At 35.4% G+C, this 14,677-nt stretch overlaps 1 protein-coding gene across 1 annotated transcript in view; it reads left to right on the forward strand.

Annotated features, from left to right (window-relative positions):
• Window positions 1-14,677, forward strand: part of LOC106134429 (F-box/LRR-repeat protein 7) — a 47,725-nt gene that overhangs the window by 1,246 nt on the left and 31,802 nt on the right. The gene's annotated exons all lie outside the window — the stretch shown is intronic.

The raw sequence follows: 14,677 nt of genomic DNA on the forward strand, positions 1-14,677 counted from the left end.
TATACATACCTACATATAATCACGCCTATGTACCTTGCGGGGTAGACAGAGCCAATAGTCTTAAAAGACTTATAGGCCACGTTCAGCTGTTTGGCTTAATGATAGAATTGAGATTCAAATAGTGACAAGTTGCTAGCCTGCCGCCTAAAAGAAGAATCCCAAGTTTATAAGCCTATCCATTAGTCGCCTTTTACAACATCCATGAGAAAGAAATGGAGTGGTCCTATTCTTTTTCTAATTGTGCCAGGAACCACACGGCACGAAGATCTATGGTTAAAGGAATACCTTAGGCTCCTCTCCAAAGTAATGAGGATGCAATTGAGACTAAAGCCAGGAAGAAGAAGAAGGTACAATCGAGAAAAAATTTTCTAAAAAATAAAAATAAAACTTGACATAACATGGATATAACATAAATGGACACAAAAACTCAAGCAAAGCAGATACAAAAACATGAAGTTTACTGTTCACAAAATACCCAGTTTTTTATGTGGCATCATAAAAAATAAATTTTCGGACAGGTATGCGGGTTGAACAAAGACTGTTTGAAACAATGTGTTAAATTAATTTTTCGAGGATGCAAATTCAGTAAGGAAGTTTCAGAGATGGAAGGCGAAATTGAAATGTTCGAAATTGTGGAAGCACTTAAGAGTATGAAAGCGGGAAAGGCTGCTGGGTGTGATAGAGTGTCGGTCGAGATGCTTAAAGCAGGAAAAGGCGTAGTAGCTAGTCAGTTGTACTGCCTTTTCAATTTGTGTTGGAGAAGCGGCCGAGTACCAAAAGATTGGTGTAAGGCTGTTATCGTGCCACTTTACAAAGGAAAAGGGTCACAGCTGGACTGCAAAAATTATCGTGGTATAAGCCTGCTTAGCGTCGTCGGCAAATTGTATGCTAAGGTATTGATTAATAGAGTCAGGAATGAAACTGATGACAAAATATGGGATGCTCAAGCGGGATTTCGAAAGGGAATGGGATGTACTGATCAGGTCTTTTCCTTGCGGTGCATAGCCGAAAAGTTTTTGGCCAAGAGTCAAAAAGTCTATTGCACATTCGTAGATCTGGAAAAGGCCTATGACAGAGTTGAGAGGAATGAATTGTGGTCAGCACTTTCTATGCATGGGGTGAGCAGTCTCTTAATACGAGCACTGAAATCCTTATATGAGGATTCGAGTGCTTGTGTCAGGATAAACGGAGCGCACACTGAGTGGTTTAAGATTGAGAAAGGCGTTAGGCAAGGATGTGTTGCGTCACCGTGGCTGTTCAACCTATTTATGGATAGCTGTTTGACAGATTTGAAAGAGTCTAAAAGTGGATTAAGGATGAATGAGTTACTCGTCAAATGTCTGCTCTATGCCGACGATCAGGTTATACTGGCGTCATCAGCGGAGGAGTTACAGGAGATGGTAAACTGTATGCATGAAGCTTTAAAAGAGAAAGGAATGAAAGTGAACGTAAGTAAAACTAAAACACTGGTTTTTGAAATGGAGAAAGAAATGACAGCATGTAATATTTTGATTGGAGGAGAAAAAGTGGAGCAAGTGAAAGAGTTTGTATATCTAGGATCAAAGTTTACATCAGATGGCAAGTATGATAGTGATATTGAAAGGAGAGTGAACGCGGGGAACATGGTGAATGGAGCTTTGCATGCCTTTATGAGCAGTCAGAAACTATCCAAAAAGGCTCGACTGGCTGTGCACAGGGGCGTGTTGGTCCCGACATTAATGTATGGGAGTGAAAGTTGGGTATGGCAAAAGAAGCATGAAAGCAGAATAAATACAGTGGAAATGAGAGCGTTAAGGAGTATGATGGGTGTGAAATTGAGTGACAGGATAAGGAACAGCGTGATAAGGGAATGTTGTGATGTGAAAGAAGATGTAGTTACAGGAATAGAAAAGGGTATGTTAAGATGGTTCGGTCATGTGGAGAGGATGAATGAAAGCAGGTTGACTAAGCAGATATACAAGGAGAGTGTGGAGGGAAAGGTCGGAGTGGGAAGACCTAGACGAACGTATCTTGATCAAATTAAGGACGTCCTGGTAAAGGGTCAGGTCAAAAGTACCCGAAACCGCCGAGCTTGTATGAAGAGAGTTATGAATGTGGACGAAGCGAAAGAAGTATGCAGAGATCGTGGCAAGTGGAAAGAGGTAGTCTCTGCCTACCCCTCCGGGAAAGAGGCGTGATTTTATGTATGTATGTATGTATGTATGCAAATTCAGTATGCCGTGTGGTTACCGGCACTGCGGAAGAGGGAACATAAATTTGGAATAATTAAGACTATAGAAGTGAGTGTGAGTGCCGTGTGGATCCCGGGCACCAATAAAATAAAGAATAGGACCACTCCATACCGTTCCCACGGATGTCGTAAAAGGCGACTAAGGGATAGGGTTTTAAACTTGGGATTCGTCTTTTAGGCGATGGGCTAGCAACCTGTTACTATTTGAATCTAAATTCTATCACCAAGCCAAACAGCTAAACGTAGCCTCTCAGTCTTGAAAAGACTGTTGGCTCTGTCTATCCATAAGACCTTTCTTTTTGATGTTACAAAATGTTATCAATCCTATATGCGACTGCTTCCATGCTTGTCTGGTAGTAACGAAAAAACGATTGTAAAAGTCAATCAGAGCAAGACTTAAACTTGGGATCCTCTCAGGCGATGAGTTGTCACTAGTTGAATTGATTGATGAGTCTTTTCAAGACTCTTGGCTCTGCCTGTCAATAGATATAAATGTGATTATATGTATATGTATGTATAGAAGTGAGTGTCGTATCCAGCACTTTAGAATACGACTACACTTTCTCATGTTAGTCGCAATGTGACTAAGGGAATAGGCGCATTCATCTAGTGCACAGCTTTTAGAATGACCCAACATGGGTTATGTTCGGGCAATGGTTGCGGAGATAAGACTTCTTGTAAAATCCAGATATACCCAATCAAGGATCTCCACCTTTGGCTTCTGTCCAAAGCGGTGAGGACTCGTGCGATGGAAGAAGAATGGAAGACCTTACTTTTTGATGTCACAAAATGTTATCCATCCTATACATGACTGCTGCCATGCTGGTCTGGTAGTCAAGGAATAACATAGCATGTTTCAGCTGCTGCTCTTCTCGTGTAGATTGTAAAAGTCAATCAGAGCAAGGCTTAAACTTGGGATCCTCTCAGGCGATGAGTTGTCACTAGTTGAATCTCAATTAGAATAGAATAGAATAGATTTATTTTCAAAATTGGATACAAGGTATCACTTATTGACGTCACATAACTTAAATCTAATTATAACTACTACCGCTTACAAAGCGCATGTGTAGAAGAAGCGGCGGAACAAACTACACTGCAGCATTTTCATAGGACGTCAATTTACAAATATAGATCTCTTAAATCTAAATCGTGGACGAATGCACATTGTCTACATTAAAAAACATGTATGAATTCTATCATTAAGCAGCTGAACGTGGCCTTTCAGTCTTTTCAAGATAGACCTAGCCTTAATATATATTTTTGGATTATTTGATTTAGCATGCTGGACTTACCTGTAATTAGTCGAGCAATTAGAATTCTTTTTTACGTTGTTTACAAATGTGCATGACATATAGTATCGACTGAAGTATTTGGAAAATGGACACTTTCCAGGCGTGAAAATAGCACTAGTAAAGCAGTAATGTATGTCGAACATAATTTATGAGGGTCTGATACCACAGGAAGCAAGACAAGTGCGTAATGAACCAGTTGGTATGAAAGTGGAAAAGATTTGTAGAGAGCGAGACGGTGTGTCTAGTATTTCTTATTTTATTTTTAATACTTTCATTTCGTTAAAATATTTGTTGTAACAATAATTGCATAAATTACGGCTCTGTCTAGTTAGACAGCGCCGTAGAAGAAGAAGATCTCGAATCGAAATCTGGGAAGCGCACTTATCTATACTGATATTATAATGCTGAAGAGTTTGTTTGTTTGTTTGAACGCGCTAATCTCAGGAACTACTGGCTCAAATTGAAAAATCGTTTTTGTGTTGAATGGACCATTTATCAAGGAAGGCTTAAGGCTATATAACATCACGCTGCAACTATTAGGAGCGAAGAAATAATGGAAAATGTGAAAAAAACGGGGAAAATTATTAATCCTTGAGGGCTTCAATGATGCCCAAAATAACTATTCCACTGAACGAAGTCAGTAGTTTTATAACTTGTGTTTCAAACACAGATTTTGAACAAACAACTGTAGAATGAAATAAGAAGTTGTATTTTCGGATATATTTTATTTTTTCCTGACCCATCTGTCATTTTAAGACTGAAAGACATGACATATGTACCTATGTATGAATTGTAGAAAAGTTTTTGGTACAGTTTAGAATAAATTATTGTAAAGTTTCGTGCTGATTCGTTTTGTACATTCTAAAAAGTTTAAAAACGTACATTAATTAATTAATTAATTATTTAAACAAAAAATATCATCTATTAGCACACCTGTATATTACAGTTCCGAGAAAGTCGAAAAATTCCTACCTAATTAGATATGTATCCATGTAATGCCTTATGTGGGTACCCGTAGAATGTTCTGGGCCTTATAAAGTACATGCAATTTAGTGATAAAGATAAGTTGGTGTAACCTTAGGCAAAGTCATGAAGAATATGTAAAGCCAACCTGCACGCACATTTTTTAAGTTGTAGATTGCATCAAATGTACGTTTTTTACCTTATAGAGCAGACAGTGCCTTTGGGCCAGCTAATAATAATAAAAATTATGGAGCTCATAATGGTAACAACTGATCAAAGTTAAGGTGCCGTGTAGTTCCCGGCACCAATAGAAAAAAAAAAATAAGGCCACTCCATCTCTTTCCCATAGATGTCGTAAAAAGCGACTAAAGGATAGGCTTATTTGATTGTGATTCCACTTTTAGTCGATGGCTAGCAACTTATCACTAGGCCAAGTTCTGCTGTATGGCTTTATCTTTACGCGCTTTTTACGACATCCATGGGAAAGATATGGAGTGGTTCTATTTTAAAGTACCCTAAACCACACGGCACCCCGATACAAATAAAATCTAAGAGCATAACACTATATTTTTTACTCAATCGTGTAATAAAGCTTCCACAGAATTGTTAGTTTGTTCTTAATTTACAAACGTTTATGTTAATGGCTGAAAATAAAACAATAAAAATTCGTATCGCGTGCCAAACCCCTTGCATATCACCTATTATTTCGCGAATCACGCCAGCGACTCGATTTCGTGGGAACTCGATTCTTCGATCTCTACGAATCGATTACAGTTCTCGATACCGCTGATACGATCCACCCACTAGTTCGACGCGGTTCTTTTGTGTGCTTTCTGTATTTTCTCATGCAATTCATCTGATTGTCGTGACATCGACTTGAAGTTGGCATTCGTAATGATTTTCTATTTGGGTTAGCGATTTGAGATCAGTTAGATCTCTGGCTTCCAAAGTTCCAAGCATATCCAAGTTTGTTTTTCTTTATTTATTTATTTTCAATTTCACGTCATCCAGCCGAACGTGACCTCAGAGTCTTTTCAAGGCACTCGGTTTTAAGAATGCAAGACAACAGACGAGCTGTTTGGGTTAAATTTAACCTGAGTTTCCAAATAATTTGAAATGTTAAAGTGGACTTCTTGTTTGTTTCTTACATTATAAAGCTTCTATCAACTCAAACAATCTTCTGGAGTTAGGATGGTGTATTTTTTATTATTATTATTTTTTTAATTTAATATCTTCTACTTCTTTCTCCTGTCGTTAATCCTCGTTACATTCAAAACCTCTTCGGAGTGGAGTCCTGGGTGCGTATTTTAGCGATGACCTTTGATAAGTGATTTTATTTTTGCGTATTGCTTTTTCAAATTAACTAGGTCTAAAATTATATTGTTCATATTATAGGCCATTGTACAGTAAATCCAATAACTGTTTTGTAATTTGTTAATATTTTTTTTATGTGCAATAAAGAGTTTACAAACAAACAAACAAATTAATTGCCCGTCCCGTATAATACTTACAAAGAACAATACTCTGACATATTTTGTATCACAAAAAAAAACCTACAAGTAAACTAATTTTATTCCATCAGATAGATGATAAACCATTTAAGAGATGACAACGAAATATAGCTATCTTAAAATCTAATAAAAAACCGTTAGGCACGAGATCAACATTGTTACTGCTTGATAACGTTGCATAGAGTTAGTATTGACTGTTGTTATAGAGTGCGTGCGAGTGTTGAAAAGAGTCGGTTGCCATATCGGTAAGGTGCCCGATCCGACTAAAATGCGGAATAAATGCGCGCGGAGACACAGGTTCAAATCTTATCTCAACCATGTACTTATATGACTCTTTTCTGAGGATATGAGTTATGTACATATGTTATATACACACATACATAAATATTATCACATCATATAGATGTGCTTGCTCTATTTTCCCCGCAAGGGATATCCCTTGCGGGGAAAATAGAGCAAGCAGTCCCGAAAAGTCTGACAGGCCACGTTCAGTCGTAAAAAGCGACTAAGGGACTAGGCATATGAACATGGGATTCTTCTTTTAGGCGATAGACTAGCAACCTGTCACAATAAACTCTCAATTCTATCATTATGCCAAACAGCTGAACGTGGCCTGTCAGTCTTTTCGGGACTGCTGGCTATGTTTACCCCCAAGGGATATATAGACGTGATTATATTTATGTATATAAAATTATAACTAATCTCAGTTTTGGTGATGCAAGTGAGTGCTATATGCGCTCTATAGATGATAGTTGCTCTAAGAAATGCCACATTTCCCGTTGCTTTGCTCGTTGGATTTGAAATTACGATCAATTGTTTGACATAGAGAGTATTTGTTTAATTAGTTAAGTTTAAGTACAGTGCGCATATAAAATATTAATCATGGAAATCGTTTTAATAAAATTACCTCGAATTAATTAAGTACTTTATTAACTTTACATTATTATGCTACTTTATTATGAAAATACCAAATATGCACCCTTATTATTAAAATTTTGTATAAATTTTATAAACACTCACGCATATACACATAATACGTATCCCTCACGAGGCAAACTGAGGATTAGTCAGAAGACTTGCAGGCCACGATTGGCTGAATGCCATGGTTTCGAAGATAGGCTGCCTCACACATTTCAACTCATCGCTTAAAAGATAAAACTCAAGTAAAGAGTGATTGTAGCAAGGAAGATGTAGTTTCTGCCTACCCCACCAGGAAAGGAGCATGTTGACATGCATTAAATTTTTCCCATAAGAATTTAACAAGGCGATGGAGCCTATAAGTACATAGAAATGATAATAATATTTACACGAATGTATTAGAGGCCGGTTGTGATTCCTTTGGACATACTTTCTCATTAGCACTTCTATGTGACATTTCCTGCCTTGACACTGATTGGAGAAAGCTGATAATATGATTCTGCATAGTCTTACGACCACTTGGCGTAATCGCACCTTTCTTTTGAATCTAGAGTCACCTTTTGAAAATTTTAATATCACTACATAGTATAAAATAAAGTCGCTATTTTAGTCTGTTTGTCTGTATGCTTAAATCTTTAAAATTACGCAATGGATTTTGATGCGGTTTTTTGTAACAGGTAGAGTAATTGAAGAGGAAGGTTTTTATGTATAATTTTTTCCGAATTTTGCACCCGTGCGAAGCCGGGGCGGGTCGCTAGTTTTTTGTAAGAATACTGAAACTATAGGCTTATTTTAATATTGAGATTCTGGTTTAAGATAAAGAGGGTAGCGATCTGTTACTGTTTAAATTTCATTTCTATTATTTATTTAGCCATTGAGCTGATCGTTGACTTCGAGTTTTTCAAGACCTTTTTGGGATAAAAATATGTGGATTGAAAGTGAATTATTTCGCGTATTTTGGCGCCAATAACAAAGATCCAAGCTGAGTTAAGTCGTTCCCTTAATTGGATTGGCAAAAAGATTAAGTATTTGACTAAATTGTAATAAAAATTAGGAAACCGAAAAAATACCATAAGAATGACATGAACTAAAATTGGTTATATAATTATATACGAATAGAATTAATGAAAAGGGTAATGAATGTAGAAACAAGAGTGATGATCCGTAGGAATCATAGCAAGTGGAAATCCATAGTCTATGCCTACTCCTGTGGAAAACGCGATGGTATGTTACAACATCCTTGTTTAAGAAATGTGTAGAACGGTTCGTTCCATTTCTTGTGGAATCTTTCTGAGAGCGCATTTCAAACACTTACCTCAACCGTGTATAAAACGGTTCAAACTGCAATCAATATGCGTCAAGCGCGCGAAAATCTGTTATTTCCCCTAAAAGGAGTTAGGAACAGTTTGGAGGCTTCAGCGGAGTGTCGCGATGTCCGGAATGTAATTTTAAACAAGAAAAAAAGGTTATAAATCTTCGCTGAGACGAAAGTGTACGTTCTAAGAATGTTCATATTAGTAGAGTTTACTATTTGATGACGGTTGTAGGAAAATATGGCGTGGGGATGATTGGACGTTGGTTGGACGCTTCGACTTACAATGGAAATTATGCGAGTTGGATAACTAGTAAATATGTAATGATTGGGTTAAAAAGGTCTGCAACAAAATTAAGAAGGTGCCGTGTACCCCGCAAGAGATATAGTCGTGACTATACGTATGTATAATTGTATAAATGTAAGAAGAACCCAGGTTGGTGAAAAGAATAAAAGAAAACATAATAATTATCTCAACAACTAGTATTTTTTTTTTATTTTCAATTATGAAATTTTGTTTATCAATATAGACTGTTGGCTCTGTCTTCCCCGCAAGGGATATAGTCGTGATTATTTGTATGTATGTATGTATGTTTATCAATCGGGACAAATGCCATGATTATGTTATCGAAACTTACGACGCCGACGACACCATACCAAGCTTGACGCCATTTTTATCGCGCGTAAAACTATCGCTGTTCCGTTTTACGTCACAATAAAACGTGATTCAGTGTCATGCTACGGACTGAGCTGAATTTTGACAGCACTCGCCATTCAACTCGGTTTATAAACTCGAACAATGTGCATTTTTAAGGAACCACGGGTGAAGAAACTTTCGGATTGGGATTAGAATTTATGAACATTTGCTCTGACATTGAGCCAGTTATTTGTTATTTGGCTGAAGTTTATAAAGCTAATTTGACGGTTGATATCTGCTCCGAAAATTTCTGTAAACGTATGAAGTATAGTGAAAGCTCAAAAAATTCAAAATTCATTTATTCCTTTTAACAAGTGCAGTACAAGTGGGTAGCAGGGTCTCACCATTTAAGTTTACAAAAACCTGTGTTAGGTGAGATCCGCTCTTCAAAAATAATGGCATTACATGCAAAGTTTAGATATTTAATTAATTAATATTATTATTATGATTCCTAACATACATATATCGCTATATTTAAACATAGTTGTAAATATACAATACATATTATATTTTATTAAAAATAACATTTAGTATTATTATTAATTTAATTATTATGATATATTATTTATGTATTAAACAATTCTACAATATGTAATTTATTTCAATACAGTATTAAGTTATTCGTGTTAAAAGTGCTTCAGTTTCTTCATAAGTAAGTTTCTGCAACCAAGATATCAATGTGCGTTTACAATCATAGTAAGTTTTATTATATATATCTAGCTTATTATTTAGCTGTTTATATAAGTAAGAGGACAATCTGAAATTTTGATTAGATGCAAATGCAGTCCTTGCTGGTTCATGATGAAATATAATATTTATTCTTCTTTTGTTCAGTATGGTATTGTCATAGTCTAATGTCTTATGTTGTCTTAATACTGAGTGTAGTATATATAGCTGTCTAATTGTAAGTAGATTAGTGTCTGCATAGAGCATGTCAGTTGGATATCGGTAATGTTTGAAATGCATAATTTTAAGTAAGGATCGCTGAGCACGCTCTAATTCGATTAATTTGGATTTTGCAGCACAACCCCAGATAGGGATACAATAGACAATGACAGATTGAACCAGTGCAACATATATATTACGGAGTAGTTTAACGTTCGCAACATACCTAAGATTTTTGAAAATCCATGTGAGCTTTCTTATTCTAGATATTATAAGTTCAATATGAGAATACCAGTTAAAATTTTGATCAATATTTACACCAAGGTATTTTACAGAACTAACTTTATTAACAGTGTAACAGTCACACTGTTCCCGATCCCTTTGACACGTATGTAATTTTAGAGAAAGTTCCGGAGGAGGTTGAGTTGAGTTTCGAATAGAGAAACTGATGAAATTAGTTTTATTTTTATTTAGTGTAAGCAAATTCGATCTCAACCAATCTTGTGCACTTTTAAGTCCCTGTTCAGCAATATGGTATACTTCTTTCTAAGTGTCACCATAAAAAGTAAGCGCCGTGTCATCCGCATAGGAAAACACTTGACCTCCTTCTATGTTTAACTCGCAGAGACTGTTTATATATATCAGGAACAGTGTCGGACCAAGCACACTACCTTGCGGTACTCCGTGGGTAATAGGCTCATCTCCACTCACGAATTCTCCCAACTTAACTCTCTGTCTACGATCACCGAGGTAGTCTGAGAATAATTTTAGGGGCGTACCCCGAATGCCTATGTGCTCGAGCTTTTGAATAAGTGCGGGAACCGAGACAGCAAGCTCAAGAATATAATATATATATTAAAGGAGAATTGAAGAGGGAAATAATCAAATGTAATACAGCACAGCATTAAATTAAAGGAGATAAATAATAAAAATATATTACAATAAAATAAATATTCTAACAAAATAATGACATGACAATATTTAAATATATTTATTTATTTACTAATTTAAAGAACTAAGAAAATATCGAAACTGATAATCACAAGAAATAAATTTCCATAGACTGCTTATTTAAAAAGGAATCTCTTCCAGCTGACCCGAGATAGTACTAATAATTAATAACTTATATTATAAATAATAAAATATAATTAATGTAGGTTGCGTACAGTAGACAAAAACCAAAAGATCTGAGGGTTCACTTTCTGTAGCTCACCGGCGTGCTTCGGGACCTAGGGTCCGCTTTCTAACAATTCTCCTTCCTTTTAATCCCGTAAGTAAGTAAATGCTTTATCAATCAGTGTAATTTGTCCCGTTTATATTATATTATTATTATTATTGTTCACTAACGGAGTACATTACAAATATAAAACAGTACAGTACAAAGGCGGGCTTATCCCTAAGTGGGATCTCTTCCAGCCAACCTGAACCTCCCGTTTTCAGTATTCATATGACGATCATCTTCCGCGAGGTCCAGCAAGGATTTCTTCAACCCGCCCTTTATATCTCTGCCTGGTAGAGGCGGTATGATCAGATTTGGTCCCCAGAAAGCTGGCAGGTTTCTGCAATGCGTACTGTCAACCGCTTATGAAGTTACCTTGCATGGAACTCTATGACGTGGTAATAGACAAAGTTGAAGTGAATCAAATAGATGGAGTATTTTTACCAAAACTTATATATGATGATAACTTATATATTATGTCTTATACAGTTTAAGACTATCATGATTTATTTATCATATAAAAGGATCGTAAAGTTGTACAACCTGTCTTTTTCATGAATAATGTGTTACTTTTAAGCAAATGTAAATGTGACCGGAGATCATAAATTTGCTTCAAAGACAATTTACAGACAGTTGCAAATAAATAAAAAAATGTTATTTCTCTAAAACTTTAACCTTTTCTATCATAATATGTCGTATCTGCTACGAAACTTCGTGGGTTAAAATACTTAGTTAAATTATCAATAGTTTAACAAGAACAATCCTTTATAAAACTCTTGTACAGTTCCGTGACTGACGATCAAAAAAAAAAAAACCTACTTACTTTACATAATTGCAGGGTGAGCTGATACTTGCCATCTTGATTCCTTGGGAAGTGTAGAGTAGGAGAAGAAGAACTACCCACACAAGCATAAAAAAAAAGATTTCATAAATCAAAAGCACTAATGAATGATAAAACAAATTCAAATTAGCCGAAATCTAAAACATCAATAATAAGGCTATCCGTTTGACATGTCATACAAATAGCCTGTCACATCTTGACAAATTTATAGGTTTACATTTTGCATCGGACGAGGTGGATATGCCCTATCACATGTCCCGGTCAAATTATGCTTTTATCTTAATGGAAATGGTTTTAAGTGGAAGCGGGCCAGACTTACATCGCGATAAATGGTCGCTTCGAATTGCGTTTCGTTTTGCAACTGTTAAGTGTATATCAAATTAATGTCAATCGTTTTCTTAGGGTGAATTGCCGTGGTTAAAGTTTATGTCAAATTTGACGTAAGCGGCACAAAATAACGGTGTAAAAAGAGTGAAAAATGGTAATTGTGTCTCTCCTTAATTGGTAAAAAAAGTGGCCATGATCGCTTCGATGGCGTACAAAATCTCTTTTCTAGCAACATTTAATAATTTTTGCCTATTTTTAAGACATTCCAAATTCAGTCCTTTATAATTCGACGCAGCTGGCCCTGTAAATAAAATACGGGTAAAATGGCTAGCTAGATTGATTTTATTACATACATATATTTCAAACATCGAAATCTTCAGAGTAAGCTTAAAGTCAACCAAGCGAATATAACCTTCATGCAAGTTGTAGATAATCAATGGGGTCATCAATCTACACGATTTGTTTAAGTGGGTATACATTATTCGCCCTGCTTTGTCTGTGTCTACTTTACAGAGTAGATGAGGACGCTAGAGACAAAACATCATATAAAGCATTATATTTAACTTCGGTGTAGCAACAATTGAACCGAGGTTCCAAAAGTATAACCTACGTTAAATTTTCATTTAATTTATTCATATAAATAAACAATTTTAAATATCAATCGAATACACTTCATACTTAAAAACTAGTCCCTAAAATTAAATTATAACTATATTGCAAAAAATTACTGATTGACATTACACGGCAAAAACGTTTCTGAAATTTGACAAAATCATTTCAATTAAAAGTACCTAAGCGTAGACAGAATGTGGTTTATGCCTAACAGTGGGTCAAGTCAGCCTGTTGATTCAATTAAGATAAGAGATTTCAATTAAGTATAAATTGCAATAATGATTTAAATTTTTCAATTCAGTTTATGTATTTATTTATATGTAATGACGCACATATAAAGCTTGGTCTCCATACAAGTACCTACTAGTACAATATCAGAAACAGTTTGTAAAGCAACCCCGGGTCACGAGCACTCAGTCTCAGTTATTTACTGCTGTTCGTTACTACAGGGCTTTGTTAAAGGGGCTTAGGTAAAAAACAAATACGAGCGATATTGGCTATGGACCGAGTCTTATGGACAGCACAGGATTTTGAAGTTAAATAAAATTACTTTTATCATGCATAGAAAAAAGCAAACAAAAATTAAAATAATATCTAATAATAAAATGTTACTAAATAAGTAAGTTCATCATCAATGTTTTTTATAATTTTGTAATTAAAAGATTTTTTTAATTACAAAATGATATTTTTTAAATAATAATTTATAGATTTATCATTTTGTAAATAAAAATTTAAGATTAAAATTTTTTTTCATAATTCGCGATATATGAAGTTTGCTAAGATCGTGGCAAGGGTGGTCAAGGGTGGTCACATGTGGTCTCTGTCTACCCCTTCGGCGAAAAGGAGGATGTTTTGTGTAAAAATAAGAAATGATCATAGTTATTTTCAATGAAAAAGCTCAGTTTCTAAAAAAGTAAAGTATCGCATGGAACCAATTTTTAATACGTTTAGATCACTGGAGTCATTTCACGAAAGGCATTATGTTTGATCAGGGCTCTAATAGGGAACCTGAAATCATACCAGAATAATAATGACAAAAAGTGAGAGATTATAATAGATATAACCAGTCTGAAAAAGCGGGACCCTGGGCGCGGTCCCTATTATGATAAAGTCGGCTGTAGTGTATAAGTATCTAAAGGTAGCGTTAAGTTTATATTATGTGCATAAAGGTAAAATAAAGAGTCTTCCAATCATCGGATCATCATTCTTCACTACATGATGATGGTTACATGGCGACCTTGCCAGGACGGCTTTATATGTAGAAAAGAGTGATGTTATATTCTAACGCTATTTTGGCTGCATAAATCTCGTCCTTAGCTTTTTATTGTTATTGAATCTAGTGGGCGGGACAGGGTTCGAGACATCGTCGACGAAAGATCGATGAAATCGATACTATGATTTTATCGATCTTTCGTTTGTCTATGGCAGGTCAGCGCAGTGTTAAGCCCATATAAATTCAAGCATCCTGCAAAAACAAAAATGTAAACTTCATTCGTGAATAATGACCGTGAAATTTTAACCCCTCATTAGACTAAAGCTAGTATTCATATATTTTTCTCTTTATCGTTTAAAACAATCAATTGTCGACTTCCTTGTTTCAGAGAAAAGTCCTTCCCGCCTCTTTCTTAACAATATAATTAAGGTTTGAAGACTTTTAAAGTTTTATTGAATATTGAAACTATGAGAAGGCAGCCGCGTCTATTAAAACAAAGATTTATAGTCGCTAGCAGCATAAAATACACAAAGTAATACTTAAATAATAAATCAAAGTAAAAATATAATTAAGGAGTTATGTAGAGGGAGAGGGAACAGTGAGGAAGCGAGACAAAACATGTAATAAAGAGTAGTAATAAGCCGTATATTGTTTTGT

Source organism: Amyelois transitella, chromosome 20 (genome assembly GCF_032362555.1).
Source record: "Amyelois transitella isolate CPQ chromosome 20, ilAmyTran1.1, whole genome shotgun sequence".
In the NCBI taxonomy this organism is placed as follows: Eukaryota; Metazoa; Arthropoda; class Insecta; order Lepidoptera; family Pyralidae; genus Amyelois; species Amyelois transitella.